This window comes from Paroedura picta, chromosome 3 (assembly GCF_049243985.1).
Source record: "Paroedura picta isolate Pp20150507F chromosome 3, Ppicta_v3.0, whole genome shotgun sequence".
Lineage (NCBI taxonomy): Eukaryota > Metazoa > Chordata > Lepidosauria > Squamata > Gekkonidae > Paroedura > Paroedura picta.
This window is the reverse complement of record NC_135371.1, coordinates 128412960-128437544: the sequence shown is the minus strand read 5'-3', so window position 1 is coordinate 128437544 and position 24585 is coordinate 128412960. Positions and strand designations below refer to the sequence as shown.

At 43.0% G+C, this 24585-nt stretch overlaps 1 protein-coding gene and 1 long non-coding RNA gene across 2 annotated transcripts in view; both read right to left on the bottom strand.

Moving 5' to 3' along the window:
- The window catches only part of MXRA7 (matrix remodeling associated 7), a 90354-nt gene that overhangs the window by 4170 nt on the left and 61599 nt on the right, over positions 1–24585 (bottom strand). The gene's annotated exons all lie outside the window — the stretch shown is intronic.
- LOC143832780 (uncharacterized) lies at positions 1734–20836 on the bottom strand. Its single transcript, XR_013229401.1, has 2 exons — positions 14405–20836; positions 1734–3865 (listed from the first exon to the last, which is right to left on the bottom strand). It is a non-coding gene; the product is annotated as an uncharacterized LOC143832780 (long non-coding RNA).

Sequence of the window (24585 nt, the reverse complement as noted above, 5' to 3'; positions counted from 1 at the left end):
TGTGTGTTGCCTGCCCAATCCCAAAAAGACCATGGGCACTTTAGGGAACATTTTATTTTAACTTACGCAAAGTAGCTTTGCAGTCCCACGGGAATGTGGACTGTGCCTTTTTAAAAAAATTCTTGGAGCAGGAAATGGAGAGGGGAGGGTGGGTGTGATGGCAGGCAAAATGCTGCAGGGACTGTTGTGTGTTTCTCGCTCTACACAGGCTTGCCCCTGGTTGCTCCCTGATGTGAAACAAAATAACAAATGCCAAATCCAGTTTTGGCAATTTCTCCCATCTCGAGGCCCATGTGTATTGGTAAGTCTTCTGCAAAAATACCATCCTCTCCTTACAGTTTTGTGTTGCCATCCAGATATAGTCTTGTTCACCAGTTCCTACATGGGGGGGGGGGGGGTTGCCTCTTTCTCAGCCAGGAGGGTTGCCAACTTCCAGGTGATGGCTGTAGATCCCTGGCTATTGCAACTGATCCCCAGGTGACAGAGATAAGTTCACCTGGAGCAAATGGCTGCTTTGGTAGTTACACTCTATGATGTTATGCCCCAAATACTGCCATCCTCATGCTTCACCCACAAAATATCCAGGTATTTCCCAGCCTGGATCTGGCAACCCTTTCAACTAGTCTTCATAGTCCATCCAGGTGCACCTTATTCCTGCATGCTTGTTAATTACTTCTGAGCCTTCCCTCTACTTGTCTGCAGCTGCCCAGGCCTTTAGCCCTGCTACATTGCATTATGGGTAGAATGGTCACCAGATATCAGTCACAGCCTTTCTGGCCAGTCTTTGAAAGTCTTCAGTGATCTGTTAGTTAGCTTACCTGCTCATCCAAATGCTGTGCTTGCATCACAGCAGAAGAGGGGACTACCATGAAGTTGCAGCCCTTCCTCCTTGGATGGGAACATCTTGGAGGAGGAGCTGCAGCCTTGTACAAGCCCCCCCCCCCCACATACACATACTGCTCACATAAGTAGATTGCTCATGTGGGCAGTTGTTTGTGCATGCAAGTCCCAAAGTAGTTGTGGAATCGAAACACAAGCCAGGGAAGGGAGATATAGGGTTGCCAGCTCTGGCTTGGGAAATACCTGGAGTCTTTGCGGGTGGAGTGGGCAGTCGGCAGGATTTGGGGTGGGGAGGAACCTCAGTGGAGTATAATGCTACAGAGTCCACCCGCCAAAGCAGCCATTTTCTCCAGGGGAACTGATCTCTAGCCTGGAGTTGTAAACCAGGGGATCCCCAGGTCCTACCTGCTGGGTGGAGCCCCTTTATATGACTGAGTGGTGTATATATTTGGGGCCTGAGGGAAATGATAGCATGTGTGGACTTGCTATTTTAGAGGCTCATGATGCTGTCCTTTAAATCTGGCTTTTCTCCTTCCCAGTCCTGGGCTATAGACATTTCTGGCATTTTCCACCTATAAAAAGTTTTATCTTTGAATAAACTGCTTAGGGTTGCCAGCCTTCAGGTGCAGCCTGGAGATTCCCCCAAATTACAGCTATATTGCTTATATAGCTTTTATTTATTTAAAACATGTATTCCACTTCTCTTGGAGAAAATGGCTGCTTGGGAAGATGGACCATATGGTATTATACAGTACCAAGATCCTTCCCATCCCCAAACCCCATTATCCCATCTCCAGGTGTTTCCCAAGCAGGAGTTTGCAACCCTAAAGCTGCTGGAAAGTTTGAAAAGCAACACTCCCAAAACAGTTAACAAACAACAATGACCATTCATATAAACTACTTAAAGGTTTATTGGACTGAATAATGGCAATATACATTTCAAGCCACTAAAAATTACAGTCCTCTGTATAAGATCCACCTTCACATTTAGAAAAAAAAGTAAAAAATACCCAGACAGCCATTTTTGTCATTACTCAGGCGATTGCTTTACTCTCTGCCACTAGCAGTATCTGGTGTCCCTTGTACAATGCATGTATTGCTGTATAACTGAAACAATATGTTGTATATAAGGCATTCTTTGCATAGTTAATGGTGTTTGGAACACTGAATTTGCCAGACAACGTGAACTGGAGGCAGAGTGGTTGCTAATGGGTATTTCAAAGCCGAGTTTCCTTTTATATATGGAAATATAAATATGAATCAATTGCAAACTGTAATATGCTAGTGAATACAGATACAGAAGCAGAAGCGGAAAAATAGCTGTTTTTTGTACCCCGCCTTTTACTACCTGAAGGATTCTCAAAGTGGCTTACGGTTGCCTACTCTTCCTCTCCCCACAACAGACACTCTGTGAGGTAGGTGGGGCTGAGAGAGCTCTGAGAGAACTATGATTGGCCCAAGGTCATCCAGCTGGCTGCATCTGGAGGAGTGGGGGATCAAACCTGGTTCTCCAGATTAGAGGTCCCTGCTCTTAGCCATTATACCAAGCTGGCTCTCAGGGTTTACTTCTTTGTAGCCAAAGCTTCTTGCTACTTCCTAAATAAGCCCTTTTACAAATTATGTTAGAGACAAACATTTCCCATACCTAGGCATTCCTAAAATAACTGATTAAATAATTTCAAGTATAGTTTGCATAAAATTTTGTTTGATATGTTTTGAAGCATGGGTTTGATATATTTTGTAGCCTTAGATGGGAAGAAGTATGACCTCAAGCCATGATGGGAAAACAGGAATATGCTGGAGAAATTCCAAATCTAATTAGAAGGAAGTGACATCAGGATCATGCTAAAGCACTTCCTTTTTGTAGAAGAAAATACTTATTGAAAACCAATGAAAACCAGTTAGGGTCTGTGTGGAATTAGTCTAGTAACCATGAAGGTTCAACAGACAGTATTGTTTGAAAAGGTTAATGAATTGACACAGGAGAGTGTGAGGGAGGAGTGTGCTACAAAAAAGAAAGATGATGCTGTGGTAGTATGGTGGTATAAAAGGAAAGGAATATATTTCCCCTGTTATTTCAGAAATTCAGCAATAAACTAACAAAAAGTTTCTATTTTAGGGTTTAAATTTTCACACTCCCCTCTTGGGAACAGGAGCAAGGGCTGTGTAAATAGCTCAAAGTCCTCATGATGAAAGTCTGTCACAAACTATAACACTAGACCAGGTGTGGCCAAACTGTAGTGCCTCAGATGTCCATGGACTACAATTACCACAAGCCCTTGCCAGCTGGCAGGGGTTCACGGTGATTGCAGTCTATAGACATCTAGAGAGCCACAGTTTGGCTACCCCAGAATTGGATCATTCTTAATTCTCAGGATCTTCTCCTACTTAACAATGGAGAACAATTTCTTCTCTGAAAGGCTACAAAGCAAGATAAAATTGACTGCACTAGAAAACTACATAGTACAACCATCTCTCCACCAGGGTGCAGAAGGAACCTATACAGTATTTTAAATCTCAGGGCACAGTTATCAAAGATGCCAAGAAAAATTCTGGTCCTGGTTCAGAATTGGAGAAAGACCAAACACTTAAGATATAGCCATTGGACTCATCTGATGAATCTTTGTCCATGCTATCTAGAAAGGATCTACTGTGATGGGGACAGAGCAGATATGAAGTGAGAAACACAATGCTGTGCACCTGGTTTTGTTCATGGGTCTTATTCTCACGACTAAGAACAGAGACCTCAGATATCATTTCACAGTCACTTTTTCTAGCCCACAGAATTCTCGGGACTGAACACATTGATTTCTTTCCAGTCATGTTATTACCATGACTTATTTCTGAGGAACTCCACTTCAGCCAAACAGAAAGTCCCGTATTATGAGGGGATATGGAGTTTTCTGTTGTGTATGCATATGTCTGGTTGGATTTGTTTTGTTTTTGTTTTTCTTTCAAGCCTTTAAAGATGCCAAAGGAAAAGCCTTAGGAAGAGTCTAGGGATAACTTCATATAGTCTTCAGTTCTGCAAAAAGAAACAAGAAGAAAAATAAAGAGAATGCATTTCAGTCATTTCACCTTTGGCGGGATATCACTATTACTTTCGGTGGTAAGTGGAGAAGAACTCCATGCAGGGAGGGAATTTCTGAAAGTTTCTGGAGCACATAGACACACACACACACACACACACAAAGTGAGTTAGCAGAGAGATTGTTTCAAGGCATTTTGCTTCATCATTTGCAGCAGGATAATCCCAAACACCCCAGCGAAGCGTGAATCTATAAAAACCCTTTGCTTTGCACTAGTTGGATTTCAAACATTTCTAGCCCCACAAACTGATGAACAACTCTTGAAATTTTGGCATCTCTAGACTTTAAAATTCCCAGAGCATTTGATACCCTGAATGTCCCGGGCAAACTGGACCTCTTGACCAACTGCTGGTTATCTGGGATATCTACTCAAATTAATGGGACTGCTGATTCATGACAAGATTTGTGATTTAGAGTTGTGGTACTAAGACAGCTCTGGAATTAATAAAGTAGGTGTATAAACTATCCAGTGTTGCCAGAAGCCTTTTCAGTAGCTCAAAAATATAGAACTTGCAATGAACAGTGCCCTGCAAAAAGCAACTTTTCTATCAATGGTGGAAAAAAATCCTTTCCTGAAAATGCACATATTCCAGCATTGTATCCTTTCATATTTATTTGTAATTATTTGGAAAGGACAAGGTAACAAACCAAATGAGCTTGCATCAAGGCATCCATATACAAAGTGCATGCTGTACAGCTTATGCTGGAGGGGCTTGCAGTGATTCACAAGGGACAAAATAGTCTGGTCATGATCCAAAATGCTGGTTTCCTTTTATAGGGTGGGAAGATAGGGGATGATTCAATAACTTTTACTCTGGTATGGCCTAGTGAAGTGTTAAAGCAACACAGATGATAATAGGTTTATGAGGTTACAGTCAACAAGCTGCTTAAGGCTGGAACGCATGTACTTAAACCAGTTTTGTCTCCTGTGTGTCAAGGGAGCCTAATGGCTTAGTGACAGGCAGTATGCCTTTGAGGACTCTTTCGGCTCTCATCAGAATAGTTCTTGAAATAGTTTTGTGTGGGCGTAACAGACCTAATGAAGGACAAAAGTTCAGTCAAGTCTTTATAAGCTCTTTAGCCCCAAGTACTGTTATGTTCACATGCCACGAGTCTCAAGATATTTATTTATTCACTAATTTCCACAGAATTGTTTTTTTCCTAAAAAGCTTTAGGAAGTGAATTTTACCACCAGAGATATCTTCATGCTTTCAAATACTAGTGTGATTATCATGGAGTCATTTTTACACACTACCAAAAAGGGAATACTTTATGGCAACAAAAGGAAACCTTCCATAGGATATAGTTCTTCAGAATTCTGATTACATTTGTATTGATATGCTCAGGAGTGGTTTAAGGATTTCTGGGGCCTGTAAGGCCAGAGCCAGTTTAAGGATTTGCGGGGCCCTAGCAGAGTACAGTTGTGGCGGGAGCAGCCAGACTGGGGGTGGAGGGGCTCCCCACAATGGAAAGGGGTGTCATTCCGAGGGTCCTTAAGAGGGGAAAGAAATAGAGTTGGTTCTTATATGCTATTTTTCTCAACCAGAAGTCTCAAAGCGGCTTACAATCGCTTCCCTTTCCTCTCCCCACAACAGACACCCTGTGAGGTGGGTGAGGCTGAGAGAGCCCTGATATTATTGCTCAGTCAGAACAGCTTTATCAGTGCTGTGGCAAGCCCAAGGTTACCCGGGGAGAGGAGAGGAGTTTCTTCCCCTGACTTTTTTTTCTGAGGAAGTCTCACGTGTATACAGAACTGCTATTTGCCCCACAGGAGGAAACATATGGGTACCATATGGATGTTCATACATTTTCTGTGTGGGACAAACAGCATCTCCAGAAGAGGGTTTTTTTTTTAATGCCACAAGAATCACATTATCATATGAACATGATGGCCCCTCCCTAGTGGCCCCATGCTACTTTACCTTTATTCTTGTATTCCTAATCATGCTTAACTCAGGAGCAACCCCCACTGTATTCAGTGAGACCTGCTGCTGAGTAAAGATGCATATGAGTGGGCTGAATATCTTCCAGACCCAGAAGGACATGGCCAATGGCTGGCCTGCCTCCTCTGTCCTATAAACAATATGCAGTGCCATATCAGGCAGCCAAAGACCAAGCTTTCTATCCATCAATAAAGACAGCATGCCAGTAGCTAGTTTCGCCCAGTCTCGGTTTTGGAGCACCCTCACCCCCAGAGAGCCTAACCATGGATCTTCCAGCTCAGGTCTATTGCCCCAGGGACTGAGAGAGAACTTCATCATGGACAGTATAAGGAGGATACCCAGGCACAATCCTTTGCATCACAGCAGAAGCTGGGGAGTGTACTGTTTTCCTACATGGCCACCGGAGGAGAATGTCCGTTTCTGCACAAACTGCTATTGAACTGGAAGATGAAAAAGTGATGTGCGTGGTGGGGAGGAAGGGCAGGCATACTTGTTTTTTTCTCTTCTAGTGTACCTGGCCCACCTCTGAAGAAGGTTTAATATCCAAATGGAGTGCATGTGTGTACTGATTGCATACTCCACTCTCAGTTCTTAATGAGAACTTGAACGCACAGTCTGTATACACATAAGATGTGGTTCTCCCCAGTAGATGTTCAGAGGCAGAATAGGCACACTGGAAGGAAGAGGGGCCAGGGGCACGTTTCCTTCACCCACCTATGCTGCAGTGTCTGAAGTGCCTTCATATGTCTGACATGGTCCTATCAATCTAATCTGTAGCCCAATTAAGTCAGGATATGTTCCCCGCAGGATGCTACGCTCTGCGGGGGGAAATCTATTGGTCGTTCCCGGCCCTAGAAAAGCGCACCTAGCCTCAACCAGGGCCAGGGGTTTTTTGGTCCTGGCCCCCACCTCTTGGAATGAGCTCCCGGGTGAGCTGTGGGCCCTGCGGGATTTGTCAGCTTTCTGCAGGGCCTGTAAAACGGAGCTCTTCCACCAGGTTTATGGTTGCGGCTGGGGTCTGCGAGGTAGAGCATTGCCCCTCCCGGGGGGTCTGAAGTATACATCACCTCCCCCCAGTCTCTATCCCCTTGGTAGGTGGGAGTAGATTGTGGTTGGCTGCCACCATGTTATGTTATGATTTTTAATGTCTTTTAATGGGGTTTTAATTGGGGTTTTTAAGACAACTGTCATCCACCACGAGCCTACCCAGGGAGTGGTGGGAAATAAATAAATATATAAATAATATAAATAAATAATAATAATAATGATAGATAGATAGATGATAGATAGATAGATAGATAGATAGATAGATAGATAGATAGATAGATAGATAGATAGATAGATAGATAGATAGATAGATAGATAGATAGATAGATAGATAGATAGATAGATAGATAGATAGATAGCACTTATATTTTAGCCTGGACCATAAGAAACTGTATCATACCCTACAATACAGACAATCTGATGCAATATAAGCAAACTGCACTGGTCTGCTCTTGTAAGGAGTCAGAGTTTAAAATACTGCTGATGCCATGGAGGAGTGCTCAGGCACAAGGTAGCAGCTGGTGAATGACAGGCTGCCTGTGGGAAGATTCGTATAAAGCAGAACACATGAGAAACATGCAGGTGGGCATTGGAGTTCGATCATTTTCGTAATTTGTTCAAACAGCATTTCCCCCTTAACTGGGGAACATGGAGAATTGGGGTTACTGCAAAAAAGCTTCTGTGCTTCCAAGGCAAATTATTTTTTTACATTTAACCCCAATAAATTAAATAGGCTCAGAATAGACTCAAAATCGCAGAAGAGGCTCCGAATATATGAGAAGCTTAGATTAAGCTTAATGTTTAAAAAGGTCTTAAGGTTTTTGATTAACAGATCTCCTTATATTTTTGATCCTTAAAATTCTCCATGTTGTTGTGATAAGGATGGCTGAATCAAGCAGATATTTGGAGATCTCAAAAATTACTGCTGAGAACTATAATAGCTGGTTTAAAATATACTGGTATTACCTCGCAAGTAGCATGGATATGAAAACTGAGGTCCATTCCGCACAAGTTTAATGTAGCAGGAGTGTGGCAAATTGTAATCGCTAATAATATGCAGTTATGCACGATGTCGTACACAATCTGCCACACTCCTGAAACAGTCCCGCTAAAAGCGCTTCGTTGTAGCGCTTCCAGAGAAATCCCAAAAAAGTGAATTCACCCTCTGGAAAGCACTACACTCTCGCAAACAATCTGCAACAGTTTCAAAAAAGTTCTGTGCGTTACCATTGTTGCGGTTTCAGGAAAGTCCCTCCCTCTGGCTCTCTCCTCTGAACTTCCGGCAAAGCGATCGCCATTTTTTTTTCTCGGAGCGAGCGGAGAGCAATGAAACAGTGAACCTTCATTCACCCAGCGAGGCTTCTCCGGCTGCAGTCCCTCCACAGAACTGCTTTAAAGCTCCCCTCAAGTCACCAAGCATAACACAGCCCCATTTGCAAGTTCCCTTTATTTTCAGCCGAAAATCGCACCCGTGCACGGGGGGGGGGGGATTTTTTTTTCACTCGGGAGAGCGTGGCAATGATGAATCCGGCAGCTCACACGCCAGCTGCCAGATAGATGGGTCTCTATGTTAGGAGGAAGCAAGGAATCAAGGAATCAAGGCATATTCGTTGCAATGTGTGTTTTTCTTTTTCTTTTTAAACTGTTCTTTAAGGGGCTTTTCCATGGTAACAACCGCCCATTGACTGTTTGTTTGGTTGAGGGCCAGGGGCGGGACAAAGCACGAAAAAAATCGCTTCCTTTCTAGCGATTTTTGCCGAGACCGGAAACCTTTGGGAAACTATTGAAACGCAACTGGATTCCACTACAAAGGCAGGTATGCGTTACGACGAATTTTACTATTTAAAATTCTGTTTTTTCTTTCCGTAAGCAATTTGCCACATTGAACCTTGTGCGGAATGGGCCTGAAAAACAAGGTTACATAAAAGGGGAAATTGTGAAATATATATATCTGAACTGAGGCAGGTGTTTGAAAATCTAGCAGTTTTATGCTTGGGACTTTGAGGAGAATATTTTTTGCATCTGTGAGTTTGCAAAGTCAAAGCCAAAATTTTCAAGCAGGCACTAAAAGAACTGCAAGAGGAATACTCAAAATGGTTTACTGAATTTGAATCACCAAGTGGTTCAAGCTGCATTTCTAGAAAGAACTTGAAAGAGCAAGTCCCACTCAGAGAAAGGAAGAAAAACAATTGCAGGGTTGCTTTAATTGCAACAAAAGGTGCCACTTATAGAGGACTATAGAGAGCTATCAGCTAAAGGTACTTTTTAAAGATGCAAGGGAACAGCATATAAGCAACAAATAGAGAAGCAATTTTAAAAGTCAAAAATATGATGGTCTGACTGCAGAATACAAAGGAAATTTTTAAAAACTAATTGACCAGAAAAGCCTTATTTATAATGATGCGGAATCAGGATCAAAAGTGAATATGTAGCTAATAGATAGTGGAGCATCTAGTGACAGCACATACTGTAAAGACTGAAGTTGCAGATGTTCTGTATCTATCTGAATCAAGCTTAAACATTGAGTGTGTGTGGATTAGACCAAAAAGGCTCTGACATATGTTTTGCAAATAAGAAATAAACTATTAGTAAAGGAAATGTATATGCACACAGTAACCAAAAAAGAAAAGTACAAGAATTAAGTCTTGCAGGTGAACAGGTACAGCTGGCACATGAAAGGAAAGACTAGGAGAGCCCAGAACTGTGGCACAGATGCCTAAGACATTGTAATCCAAAGGTCTTAAGAACAAGAACCTTGCCAAAGGCATTAAGGTAAAGGTATGTGACATCAATGACATAAGCACATGCGTGTGTTTTACATAAGAGCAAAAGGAGTTAGATCCTCATTCCCACCCAGAACCTAGAAATGCACTAGCAGGTCATTAGAATTAATTCATAGTGATGTCCTTGGACCAATAGGGATAATGGAAATATATATCTTTCTCAAGGTACGCAGATGCACATCTGCAGAAGCAAAAGAGTTCACCAGTTCCTCAAGTAATATGTTGCTATGGTTTCTAACAAGTTTGGAAGAAAACCTCCAGCGCTATGGATGGATAATGATGGTGAGTTTTTATCATCACATCAAATACAGAGGAAGCAACCTGCACAGGAAGTCGGTGAGCTTTACACCTGAACAGAATGGCATTAGCGTATCAGGCAGCAAGGCTTGAACCCAAGAAAAAAAGACAAAAAATAGATCCCAAAACTACAGAAAGTGTTTTTTCTGGAGTATGATTCTGGAACTAAAGGGTGAAGAGTGATATACCCAGAAACAGGCAAAGTCTACGTCAGGCATGTGATTCACTTTGATGAAAGCAGAGTCAGTAGAGAAGAAACTGCATTATAAGACTCAGAAAAGGCAGATGATCAGTACCAACTCTTGGAACTTGAACCATTGTGCAATTATGAAATACTAGAACAAGTCACACAACCTGAAAAAGCAAATTCCAGACCAATCATGCCAGAGATTCAGAGCAAAACAACACAGGAAGAGGAAACACGTGAGAATGAGGAGACAGGTAGACAGAACAGCTCTATTATAGTAGATAAAAATCCAGGATCACACCTCTGGTGCTCACTGAGAATGAACAAAGGCATGCCAACTTTGTGCTTGTCCTACTTCACAAGGCTGATGATATCATTTGTCTACCTGGCAGGAAGTTGTCCACATACTAGCAACCAAGGCCACTAGGTAGAAAAAGACAGCATAAGAGGATATTGATGCTTTGCACAAAAATAAAAAGTGGACCTTGATGAAGCTACCACCAGGAAGGAACCTTGCTGTATGCAAGTGGATGTTTAAGGTCAAACAGAATTCAGATAGAAACATGGTCAGGACTTTGATTAAACATTTGCACAGGTAGTGAAACAGTACAACAGATTACTTTTGAATATAGCAAAGTCCAAGAAGATGCAGCTTTATACCAGCATAGCTACCCACTTGAAAGAAAATGCAGGTCAAACATCTAGATGTAAAGACAGCATTTCTTCATGGGGAGAGCAAAGAAGATCTTTATATGGACCCCAAACAACCAAATTTAGTCTGCAAACTGCAGAAGGGGATGTATGGATTAAAACAGGAAGCACATCCCTGTAGCAAAAGATTACACACAATGCTCACAGCACAAGGCTTCAAGCAAGGAGAAGTGGATTCAAGTCTGTACCCTATAAACACAAAGATGGCCATTCTCATATAACTTGATGACTTGATTGTATGTGATGACAAGCAAATAGACTATAAAAGTGTGGTAGAGTGCCTAAACAGAGCAGAAATTAAGGAGATAGATGATGTTTCTTACCACAGGGCATACAAGTGGAAAGGTAGGAAGATGTTTCATTTCTCCTAAAGTTTCACTATGACCGATTATGCATGGGCCAGAACACCTGGGCTGGCGGTGGCAGGGCATCAGGGAAAATCCCTGATTATGCACGCTGCCGCGGCCGTTAACAGAATGTGGGTTCTTCCGGAGTACTGGGACTCCTGAGGGCACAGGCAAGTGCCAGCCCGACGGAGCCCCGTGCATAATCATAGGAGCTGGGCTTTCGGCCAGGCTCCTCCCTCCAACCTCTTGCCTCTGCTGGCTCTGCAGCTCCGCGGAGCCAACAGCTGCTCCCCACCATCCTGCCCCCAATACTCCCCCCAGCCGCTGGCACTACTTACCTGTGATCCCGACATTTCTGGCCCCACGTTGCGTGCGAGGCACAGTTGGCAGAGCTCTGCCCCTGTGTGTACATGGGGGACAGCGGGGCTTTTGGCCCTACCACAACGGCACGGCACAGCGGCAATGCGGCATAGCTGCCACCGTGCATAATCAGTCTACGTGTGTTATCTAACTAAGAAGGCATAATAGAGATGGAGTACTGTTCAACAGAGGAGATGGTGGCTCAAATCCTGAACAAACTTCTATCAAGAGACAGATTTGAAAAACTACGAGATAAATGGAAACTTAAGGGGTGTTAGATATAGTTGCATGCAAGAGAATCTGGGAAAGAAAGGGTTAAGAGAATTCTTTCACTCAAGTACACTTGGCAGTTGGTTTCACCCTCTCATTGGTGAGATGTTGAGTCTCCCTGGCTGTTGCTTGCCTTATGTCTTCATCTTATATAGGACCTCTCTTCTCTCTTTTACTTGTAGCAAACTAACATCTTTGAAGTTAATCTGTTCACAATACATTAAATGTATCTATATGAATATGTCATGTAAGATGTTCCTCTTTTTGCATGTTTTTTTTCCCGCTTGGTACCACTGGAGTCAGACCATATTTGTAATTTGTTTGAGCAGCATTTTCCTCTTAACTGGGAAACATGGAGAATTGGAGATGCTGCAAAAAAAGTTCTGTGCTTCCAAAGCAAGTGATTTTTTAAAACATTTAACCCCATAGAATGAGGAATTATTTCTACAAACTGGGATTCTAAATCTTGGTTTTACTCAGATTTAGAATGCTAGTTTGTAGGGAGTAAACAATCTTTGGTTTACCAGGTTTCTGCATCTGTACAGCACATGTTTCAGACTGGGAATACTTAATTGTGCTTTGTGTGACAAGGGAGGGATAAAGAGGGAAGAATGTGGTAAAAATGCAACCAGAGCAACCAGCCAGGTTTGTGCATGTTCTGGCTTAACTGGAGCTCTTGTGACTTCTGAATGTAGCCTGTGTGAGATCAGCTCAGTCCTGCATTAAATTATTCAGCCTGCATCATAATATGGATGCTGTTCTTGAAAATAACAGCAAATTTTGTTCAATACAAAGTTTTTTGGCCATTACTTTCTAAATAAACACTCTAATTGATTCTGGTTGCCACTTTAACTACTGTCCCTTAATGCCTTTGCAAACAAGAAAGCAAAACCTTGCTCAAAGCAACATCCAGCAGACAAGGATATTTGTGAGAGAATGGCATTTAACTGTTTGCAGGGTTTTTTTTCCACCTTCATTTCTTTGTCATCTGTTCCTATTAATAAAATGGTAAGAGGGTGTTGGGAGGTGCTGAGACTCATCACCTAACCATCAATCAGGGAAGCTGTCCTATCCCTGATTGGCTATCTGCCCAACAAACGGCCAATCAGGAGGGATGCCCCACCGCTTGTCATGTCTCCCTTTAACTTCTGCCATATGGAAGATGTGCCAGCCCCCAGTAAGGTAAGCAGGCAGCTGGGAAGGAGGGCAGAGGGTCACAGACTGCAGCTGGGGGCCAGGTGGGGTGGGGGAGGGAGCCCCCACCAGCCCTCCCATAACCCCAAACAGCTCTGGCCATGGCCTTGCCAGGCCTTGGCAGGGCTGCCCGGGGCAGCACACGGAGAAACGGGATGCCCACCAGTGCTTCTCCTCAAAAAAACAATAGGCCTGCCAAGGCCTCCACAGGGGGGCCATGGGCGGGGGCCATGGGCGGGGGCCATGGGCGGGGGGCCATGGGCGGGGGGAGGCCTCAGCTGGCCTGCCCAAGGCGGGGGTTGTATTCCTGGATGCAACGTCCATTGCATTCCTGGATGCAATGGCCTTTGCCCCTAGTCATTAATAGTAAACAACTTTTGACCCATTTGGCACTTGCAAGGCATATTATAAAGACACATAGTCCACATAGAATAATACATCATGGTTTGCTATTATGAGAAACAGGTTTGAGTATTCTATATCTCTCAATAATGAAAGCATTCTGCTTTTGTAGGAAATTATAATTTTGGTTCTATCTGAATAAGTAACTATGGTTCTCTTCCCACAGACCAGGATTAAGCCACAATTTGGAATTCTGATATGTAGGGAACAAAACAAACATTTTTTTTAATTTGAACTTAACAAAAATATTATTTCCCATTAAATCAGAAATCTTTCATTTCTGAGCCACAAGTGAATGGAAAGAGGGAAGGGGTGGAATGTAAACCTGAGCTTATTCCCATGACATATCACAGTTTGTTCCTTTAACTGTTATATTAGAACCATTCTATCACTCAGGAACATTGGGGTGGGTGGAGATTGTCAGGATATCACTTCTAGTTTCAGAGCAGGAAGTGATGTCCCAACAATCTAGTATTTTCTACATTTCTGTGGCTTTTTCCATAGCGATTTACAAATTCCTAGAGCTTTCTGGTATTACGTTTTGCACCAGTCAGTGTTATCCCACCCTTCTCTCCCCCCCCCCCTCCACTCCATTGAGCAAAAGCAGGTAGCATGAAGTTTTGGTGAGAAGTTGCCTGCTGGAACTGATTAAGTGGTGACCCTAACTGTGGTTAATTAATTTGTATGTACAACTGCATCTAACTTCACCCTCAGGATGAACAGATTATTAGATATTGTCTGGTATGGTAGTTTTTATGCAGGTTTAGGATTTGAATAGTGTTATAGGCTGCACTTGTAGATAAATAAATGCCTGGCAATTAGGCTTATTATAGTAACACTCCAGCAATGGCCCTAGATTCCTGCTACTTCTTCCCACTTCGGAGGGCTTTATCGTGCTGCAGAAGATGAAATGCAAAAAAGGACAAAAACTTACCAGCCTCTCTCATCGCAAAGAAGCACCATGCAGGACAGGAAAGCAAAGCTGCTGAGAAAGAAGTGGGAAAACAAGAATGCAAGCAACAAAAGGACAAATGACTATGCAAGGAGAAAGTTTACACCATTCCAAGGCTACACACGTAAGCAAGCAGAAGTCCTGGAGGAGCAAGCAGAGGTGGGCGCATGCACTGGACAGCAGGGTCGGCAGATGCCAAAGGGAACCTGCCCAAAATGTATCCTCTACTCCTGCCTTCAAAACCTAGCTGCATTTTGGTTGGGAAGCTGACAAAATATTAAGCTGCAGTATACCCTGCAGCCATTTCTCTCTTTTACACCATGAGGACGAGATGACCATATGTATTGTTAAAATCAGCAAAGAAGTAACAATGATATATTGTATATAGGAAGAAAAGAAGTATTTGCAGTCCCTAAAAAACAGAATCCAAAATGAAAAGGTCTGCTCTATTCTACCTTATGCTATTGAGTTTCTGCAAATGGATGTCATATAATACAACCAAGGGAAGAAATAATAGCTCCTTCCATGGTAAGGGCTCCAGTTCTGGGTGCCAGAATTGCTGCAAGGATTTCCTTCTCAATTTTCAGATGAAGAACAGAATAAACAAACATTGTCCATGTCTGCCTGTGCTCACAGGTATCCCCACCATTCACTTGTTTGTTAAGTTCAAAACCAAACCGGCTGCAAATGTTAAATATGACTGCTAGTGAAAACAGCTGCCTCCTATTAAGATTCCCCTCTTGGAATTTCTGACAACTCAGTTTGTGTCATAATGATACAATGATCTGCATTTCCCTGTCCTGTATCTTTGGCTACTGATGGCAGAAACATCAAGCACTGTGATATCATAATTTATTATTTACTTTATTTATGATTTATTTACTTAATTTATACTCCACCTTTCTCCCCAGTGGAGACTCTAAAGCAGCTCATATAACTCCTTTTCCCACTTTATCCTCACAACAACCCTGTGAAGTAGGCTAGACAGAGTAGAGTGTGTATGACTGGCCCAAGGTTACCTAGCAATCTTCCATGCGCTTCGATCTCAGAAAAAGAAACCTATCCAGAGGCAATACAATAAATTTAATAAACATCAAAACCAAGAATAGTCTTTCCTTATATGTTCTTTCTTTTCTTATTCCTTTATCTATCAGGACTTCCACCAGAACAGCATCCTGGTAATGCCCGTTTTCAATAGAAAACAACTTTCCTCAGTGGAAAGTCCCGACAAATAAAAGAATAAGAAAAGAAAGAACATATAAGGAAAGACTACTCTTGTTTTTGATAGTATTAAGATTATTGTATTGCCTTGGGATAGGTTTCTTTTTCTGAGATTGTATTCACTTTGAAGCTGTCCTATTTAAATTGTTATAAAAGGGGACATTCGAACCTGGCTCTCCCAGATCTAACACTCTGACCACTACACCATTCTGGCTCTCTGTGAAGGAAATTCTACCAGAATTAAGGAAGAAGACAGAGAGGAAGTAGTGTGGTTGCTGTTTTCAGAAGCCATCACATATTTTCCATAGCAGCTAGTTTAGTATGTTTTTTAAAAAATAGCTTGCCTATCACCTCGCATACAGTACCAATATGACTAGATTGTGCCAAGATTAAAAATGGTTAAATATTTCTCCAGAAGTGTGAAACAACTAAAACATTCTGAATCACATTTTACAAATCTGGGAGATGTTTTACATTGTCCCTAGCTCCTTTCTTGCTCTAAGAAGGAGGAGGATCAATGTTTAAGATCAAGCAGATGGAAATCCATGCAAACCATCCCTTGAGTTTGTAACTCTCTGCTAAAGCTTACACCCAAATCTTAAATACTCAGCAGAAAAGCTGATTTCTGTATCTTTGACCTACAACACTGAAACAGGATACTAAGGGAAAATGAAGTCATAGTGCTCTAACTCTGCCAAACCTCCTGCTGCTTTATTGATCGTGGGCAATGAATAAAGTTTGCAAATTAAGCTATATCAGCCTGCAGAAAATGCTGGACTTCAGTAAGAAGCTGCAATGTGGTGATCCAACAAATCTCTGTTTCTGCCATTTGTTGGGTATAAGACATGCCTACACTGCATTTATACTGTTGTCATTCCTGGGAATTTTAGATCAGCAACATGCTGAGGATTTGGTTAACAATCTCTCACACACATGCTCACACAAAGAGCTACAGTTCCCAGACTCCCTGGGGAAGAAGAATAGCTATCAAATTGATTTAACTCTGCCGTGTGAATATGCCCATAGCTACCATAGAAAGGATTTTGTTGCTGTGGATTTGAAACCAGATTCCAAATCAGAAAAGCTTTCCAAGGTCTGCAGAGGGCGCTCCAGTCTCAGAAATTTTATAGATCCAAGTGGATAGCTGTGTTGCTCTGACTCAGCAGAACAAAATTTGACTCCAGTGGCACCTTTAAGACCAATAAAGTTTTATTGAAGGTAGAAACTTTCGTGTGCATGCACACAAAAGCTTACACCTTCAATTACACTTTGTTGGTCTTAAAGGTGCCACTGGAGTCAATTTTTGTTCAGGACTTTTATAACCTTCATGGGAAAGCAGCAAAATACCATGTGTCAGAAGATGTCAAAGAACCACATCTACAATCAGATCCTTTAAATTCTTGCTGCTTTCAGGACCTAATGTAGATATTCAGCTATTGAGTTATTCAGATAGTATAAATTCTGTTCAGATCTGTTACAAACAAGAATAGAAAGAACCTGCGCTTTCTTTTTTCTAGATTCAGGTACTTTCCCCTAGAAAGTCTAGTATGTACAGTAGGAGAACAGATAATGGGCCATTTGCATACTTCCAGAGTTAGCAGAACTGGTAATACGCATGTTTAAAAACTCTTTACTAACCCTTTTGGCTTCTAGATTTATTATGGGAGAAGGGGAATAAATAACATCAATTCCAATGAAATCAATCAAATGTACTTCCAGGCAGTGTGTTTAGGATTGGAATGATAATTCCCTTGAGATCTGTGGGGTTAATCTCATTTACATGTAAGTATACCTTGGAAGCCCTACCAAAGGGGTTGCCATAAGTCAGCAGTGACTTGATAGCACTTACCACCATACCAGTATAAATGATTGCTGCCATCCAAAAGCTACTTATTACAGCATAGCTCCATAGCCTCAATGGAATATATGTGAGACTAACACCACAGTCATAAATACAAGCTCAGTGATGGAACTGAGCCAAGAAGATGAAGGCTTTACATGTCCTGTACATCTCATGAGTGCCCTCCTTACGGAACCTTTGAGGCTAATGGGCCTGCCCTGTTTATGGAAATCACAAGCCTTGCCTCTATCATGAACTTAATGGGTGGCCTTAGGTAAGCTACTGTTTCTCATCCTCAACCTCCTCTCCTTCCATTCTGCAGTATAGGAATAATAATGGAGATCTACTTCATGGCACTGCTGTTGCTATAATACATGTAAGGACTTTTCAGCACTCAGCACTACATAAACACTGAGTCATAATAATTTTCAGGTGAACATGGCTCTCCCCATTATGAATATCTCTGTAGGTGCTGGGAAATTGGTTCTCCCTCTTATTTTGATGAATATACTACAACCAAAAAATATATCACCCCTTAAGCAGTCTATCTGTTTCAAAATGCAAACATAGGTTGTAAATGGCTAAGCAAATTAGAATGGTAAATTTTGTTAGGCTAAAGGCAATGTATCTTGTAAACCAAGTATGTTTCAGAATACAACTGCTAGGGTATGATCCATCCAAAGCTGGACACCTTCATCTCTCAGTGATTTCCTTGAAGCTGAATCATGTGCTTCACTCTCCCACTGCAGCAAACGGAAACCTAATTTTGGCTAGATTGTGCCATTGGTATGTGATAGTAATTAGGATTATGAGTTTAGAACTGCAAAAAACAGATCTTGAGGTGCTTAGAACTTATAGGAGAGGTGCAGTTGAGTCAACATCTCTCTGCTCCCTAGACAGGAACTCTTAGGGGCTTTCCGCACCGGGATCCTTGTAGCAAATTGTTTGCTGAACGAAAAATCGCCATTTAAAATAGTGGAATTCGTCATTATGCATACCTGCCTTTGTAGTGGAATCCAGTTGCGTTTTGTATCGTTTCCCACAGGCTTCCTGTCTCGGCAAAAATCGCTAGAAAGGAAGCGCTATTGCCAAGCTCGTCCCGCCTTTGGCTGTCAAGCAGCCAATGGGCGGCCATTAGCATGCTCCCAAACAGCCCCTTTCCCTTTAAGAAAGTAAAAAAAAAACACACACCCGTTGTAACGAATCTGTGTTGATTCGTTGCAACGGAGAGACCCATCCAGCTTGCAGGTGTGTTTGAGCTGCCATTTCATCGTTGCCACGCTCCTCCTGAGTGAAAAAAAAAATCCCCCTCCCTCACGGGCGCGATTTTCGGTGTGAAAAATAAAGGGAAAATACATCAGCAAATGGGCTTCTCTGTTGTTTGTGCTTAGTGACTAAACAGCTCTGGGGAGGGACTGAAGCCGGGGAAGCCTCTAAACGGAGGCTCGCCGGTGCATTGATCCCCGTTCACTCGGAGAAAAAAAAATGGCGATCGCTTCACCGGAAGATCAGAGGAGAGAGCCAGGGGGAGGGACTTTGTAGAAACCACAACAATGGTAATGCACAGAACTTTCCCGCTAGTGTTGCAGATTGGTTGCAGGAGTGTAGCGCTTTCCGGAGGGTGAATCCACTTTTTGGGATTTCCCTGAAAGCGCTACAACGAAGCGCTTTTTGCGGATCGGTTTCAGGTGTGTGGCAGATTGTCAACGACGTTGTGCATAATGGCAAATCAGTAGCGTTTTCAATTGGCAACCATTGTGCGGTTTTGAAGGAGTGCGGAAAGCCCCTTATTATTTTAATCATCTCATTCTGCTACATGCCATTAAACTTTATTCAGTAGGGAGTTTCTTCAGGCACAAAAGGCAGCTCAAAAACATATCTAGAAGGGGTGTCCAGCTTGGGAGGTAAGAACTTCTGATAGATTAAGTCTGAAAAATTACCCTAAGTACTGAGTCCTGTTTCTGGATATTTTGAGGTCTCAGTGGCAGCACCCCACAGAATAGACCAGGCTTTTTCAACCAGGGTTTCATGATAGCCCTGAAAGAGTTTCCTAAATGGGTGGAAATAGTCATCCTGTCATCCACCCCCAAATAGCTAATGATGGGCCTGAAGGGGGTGGGAAGGGGAGGGAGGGCCCCTGGGTGGGCATGTACTTCCTAAGCATATTCTGTGTGATCATGCCACTTCTGGGGTTTCTTGAAGCTTGAAGAATGTTTTAGGGGTTTCCCAACATTAAAAAAGTTGAAAAAGGCTAGCTTGGAAAATACCCCCCAAAATAGCAATAAGATACTTTACCAGGGTTTTTTGGGCTCAGTTCAGCATAATGCAAATCCTTAATGCTAACTACACATCTTCTCTGATGTCCCCAGTACCAGTAGGACATTCTTCATATGTGCTGCTGAATCATGCACACTACAGATCTTGCATATTCCAATAAGATGTAGGGATATTTGGGTTCAAAATCTGGCTGGCAAGCCAAAATGGCATTACTTTTCATGGTTATTAATCTTGTTCTCTCTATGTAGTTCTCAAATGGCCGTGGCCTTTGTCAGAAAAAAATACAGAAATGAAAGACACAGAATATTCTGTCTTCAACACCAGTTCTATGCTACAAAAATGAGGAGCAGTAGTATCAGTTCAGGAAAGCTACAGACTGCACCTATACTAGCAAACTTAAACTAGCTAGCAGTCAAGGCTTCCAGAAAGGCTCCTTAAAAACTGCATTGTGTGAAACTGCTAATGTCTCTATGTATGAAGCTGTGTTATACAGAGGTGGCCAGTGGTCTAGAACAGGCCACTTCTGGGATTTCTTGGCAGCCCTGGATGGGCAGTAGTTAATCAATTCTATAACATATTTTAAAAATGTGTTAAACATTTATCCGGTGATATGACCATATATGGTCTTGTCAGCCCACCCACACCCTCCCAAAATGGCCAGTGATGGGCCTGGAGGGAGTGGGGAGGGGCCCTGGGTGGACGTAAACACAGATATGCTTCCCAACTGTATTCTGCATGATTGTACCACTTTTGGGGTTTTTCTAAGCCTAAAGAATGTTTCAGGGGTTGCTCAACAGTAAAAAAGCTGAGAAAGGCTGGAATAGTCAATAAATGCCAGCACAGATGCTCCAGTAGGAAAACAGCCAGCATGTCCTGATTTACTATACTGATTTGTGGTTCTCAAGGATCATGATGTGAGGGCACAGAGGGAAAGGAGGAGATTGATTTATTAGTTATGAAGAGAAAGAAAGGAGGGAAGGAGGGAGGTGCAAGGGAAAAAACATGGTCAACTTTAGTTTCAAATCACATTAGCAGAGGTTAAAGGTGGTACCACTACTTCTAAAAAAAGCATCATCTCCTTACCAAAAAGATTTGTAAGAATGTTTGTGGCCGAGGACCTAAGGTACTTGCTACAGGGATGTGAGGTCAGAGGTCAGCTCAATCCTGCAACATAAACGCAGCAAACCTGGGTCACATCACAACAGCAGCATTATCAGGCAGTGCCTGGCAGCAAAAGAAGAAAAAAGAGAGGTGCGTATGTGTGTGTGTGTGTGGTTGTGTGTCGGGCTGTAAACCAGAGAGGTGGCACGGCTTCCTTCAACTGATCCAATATAGCTCCTTACCTGAGGGCAGCCCTGCCCCAACAAACCAGCTAGAAAAGAGGATGGAGAAGCCTGAAATGAAAAATTGCTGATGCCACAGCCAGCACTTGGGGGCAGGGAGGGGAAAAAAAAAGAAAACAGAAGAAAGCCACAGCTTGGAAAAACGAAACACACAGAGAAAAACATGGTACATGGACAAGAAACAGAGAACCGGTTAGAAGAAATGCAACAATCTGCTCATTAGTGCAGGAGGAGGCTGGGGGGGGGGGGGGAGTTTTGCACAGAGACAGCAAGCAGTCCGTCAGTCTTCTAGGTGAGACCTGGCAGGTAACACTTGGTGCTGGAAATGTTGTTAACCATGAACTAAGCCTCTACTTATAACCACAGTGGCATTACAGTCTAGAAGGAGTGTCAGAGTATACATTCATCCTCTATGAAAAAGCTGTCACTTAGAATTAATTGCATTTCTGTTGACTGGAAGGTTAAAAGAACTGTCACAATCTCCTTCAAAGACCTCCCTAATGGAGGCCAGAGAACGTCATGTAGTTATTTTTACAGCCGTCTGCTAACCTTTATTTTCCATTAGCATCTACACAATGAATGGGCAGGACTATAGAGAAGGCTTGGCACAACATGTGGGTCCTCCTGGAATCGATGCAGCTTGTTCAGTCACTTTCCAAGCACTCAGGGATAACACCACACCCCCTGACTCTGCAGTCAGGCATTCCTCCTCCATTGGCCGCTTTAGCAAGCACCCAATAAGTGTGCCTATTCATAACTGGTTTCCAACGTTTTGGCACAAGACTGTATGTTGTGCATGGCTCTTACAGAGCAGCAGGGTGAAACTGTCAAATATATGTGTTGCCAAATATAATTCCTAGAAGTCTAGCAGCAAGCAGCATTTCCCCCCTTTGGGACACCTGGACAAGGAATGTCTCAGAAGGAACTATAGGTTCTCATTAGCAGGCAATTATGTGAGCTTCCAACAGGGAGATATAAAATAAAATTTTACATTTGTTACCAAAGCTAAAACAGTCTGAGAACTGTTAGATCAATGCAACAGTTTACAAAACTCAAGATACAAAGGGAATAGTAATCTAGAGCCTCTTTTACTTGGACCCATTATGCACGGGGGTTTTAGCGCACATTCGGGGTGGAATGGCGGCGACTAAAATCACGGATAACGCACGGAGCCGGCTGCAACCGGCTGCAGCTTCGGTGCATGCCGCCGAAAAAGCCGCGTCAGTGAAACGCGGAAGAAAGCGCAGCTTCCGGGTGAGCGGGGCGCAACCAGAAGCGGCGCCCGGATCGGCGCGTGCATAATCGGTTACTCTGGGTTTTGCCGCCGTCGCGCCCCGCCCCGTGTATAACCGGTATGCGTCGCGTCTTCCCCCTCCGCGTTTTCCATGTGACCCGAAATCGCCGTTTCGGCGGCCGTGCATAATGGGCCATGCTGATGCATCAGACAGAAATGAACTAACCATTGTTAACTAACCTGTGCATTAGTAACAGCAGGAGCCCAGTATGTCAGATCTTCATAGATCCATTAGAAATTACCATTAGAAAGAAACTCCTCTCCTGATAACTGGAAATGAGCAAATATCTAGTACACAATGATATACATAAATACAGGAATGCTACTGGCTTCACTCTTGTCTGAAGCTACTTTAAAAGTTTAACTTCTAAGCACATTTAAGAATGAGGTGCAACATATCCTTATAGCAGCACTGATACCAAAATGAGTGTCACTGCTCAGGGCTCAGTCCAAGAGAGCAACTAGAGGCAATATGTTTGTGCTTTTATTTTTGTTTTGGTGGTTTCATTTAGATACCACCCAGGTAAATTGAAAACTCTCCCTTAGAAAGATAGGCTGCTACCCACAGCAAGCTGAAAATGTTTATTTGATCAGAACAAACTTGTGTAAGGAGATGGATAGAGAAGTGCAACTGGGCTAATTCTCCTGGACCTTCAATGCAACCTTTGATACCATCTTGACCACCTTCAGGGCTGGGACTGATAGTGGTTTCGATCCAACCTCAAGGGTAGTTTTCTGAGTGTGGTGCTGTGGGACTGTGACTCCACCCTTGGACTTTGACCTTCTGGGTCCAACAGGGTTCCATGTTGTTCCCTATGTTTTCAACATCAACATGAAGCCAAAGGACACTCAGTTCTATCTTGTGCTTCTAGCAGATCTCAGGGAGGTTGAGGAAAATATGAACCAGTGTCAAGAGGCAACTTGGGGATACATGGGAGCTAACAAACTGAAACTCAATCCTGACAAAATGAAGGTGTTAATAGAAGGGGAAGGCTTGACCCAAGAACTGAGATTCCTTCTAAAGAAGCAGGTTCAAAGCTTGGAAGTACTGTTACACCCAGGTCTCTTGTTGGATAAACATGTGGCAGAGATCGCCAGGGTACCTTTCATTAGCTGTAGCTGGTGTGCCATCTGAAGCCATTATTGGGTAGGAAAGGGTTTGTGGCACATGCTCTGGTAATATCTAGATTAGATTACTGCAATGGGTTCCATGTAGGGCTCTCTAGAAGCTGTTGTTGTTACGTGCGAAGTCGTGTCCGACCCATCGCGACCCCATGGACAATGATCCTCCAGGCCTTCCTGTCCTCTACCATTCCCCGGAGTCCATTTAAGTTTGCACCTACTGCTTCAGTGACTCCATCCATCCACCTCATTCTCTGTCGTTCCCTTCTTCTTTTGCCCTCGATCTCTCCCAGCATTAGGCTCTTCTCCAGGGAGTCCTTCCTTCTCATGAGGTGGCCAAAATATTTGAGTTTCATCTTCAGGATCTGGCCTTCTAAAGAGCAGTCAGGGCTGATCTCCTCTAGGACTGACTGGTTTGTTCGCCTTGCAGTCCAAGGGACTCGCAAGAGTCTTCTCCAGCACCAGAGTTCAAAAGCCTCAATTCTTTGACGCTCGGCCTTCCTTATGGTCCAGCTTTCGCAGCCATACATTGCAACTGGGAATACCATAGCCTTGACTAAACGCACTTTTGTTGGCAGGGTGATGTCTCTGCTTTTTAGGATGCTGTCTAGATTTGCCATAGCTTTCCTCCCCAGGAGCAAGCGTCTTTTAATTTCTTTGCTGCAGTCCCCATCTGCAGTGATCTTGGAGCCCAGGAAAATAAAATCTGTCACTATCTCCATTTCTTCCCCTTCTATTTGCCAGGAATTGAGAGGGCCGGATGCCATGATCTTTGTTTTCTTGATGTTGAGTTTCAAGCCAACTTTGGCACTCTCCTCCTTCACCCGCATCAACAGGCTCTAGAAGCTACAGTTGGTATAAAATGTTACCTAGAATAGGTAATAAGTTTTGGAATATGCAATATTTGTAGAGTGTATGATTCAACAGCATTATGAAGAATATCCTGCAGGAACAGCGGAGAAGATGTGCAGTTAGCATATTTAGATTAGGAACTTTCTAGTATTTTTCAAATAATCTCTTCTTGTGTCCCAACAGCCTCAATTGAAGACTCCCTGCTCCTTTGAGT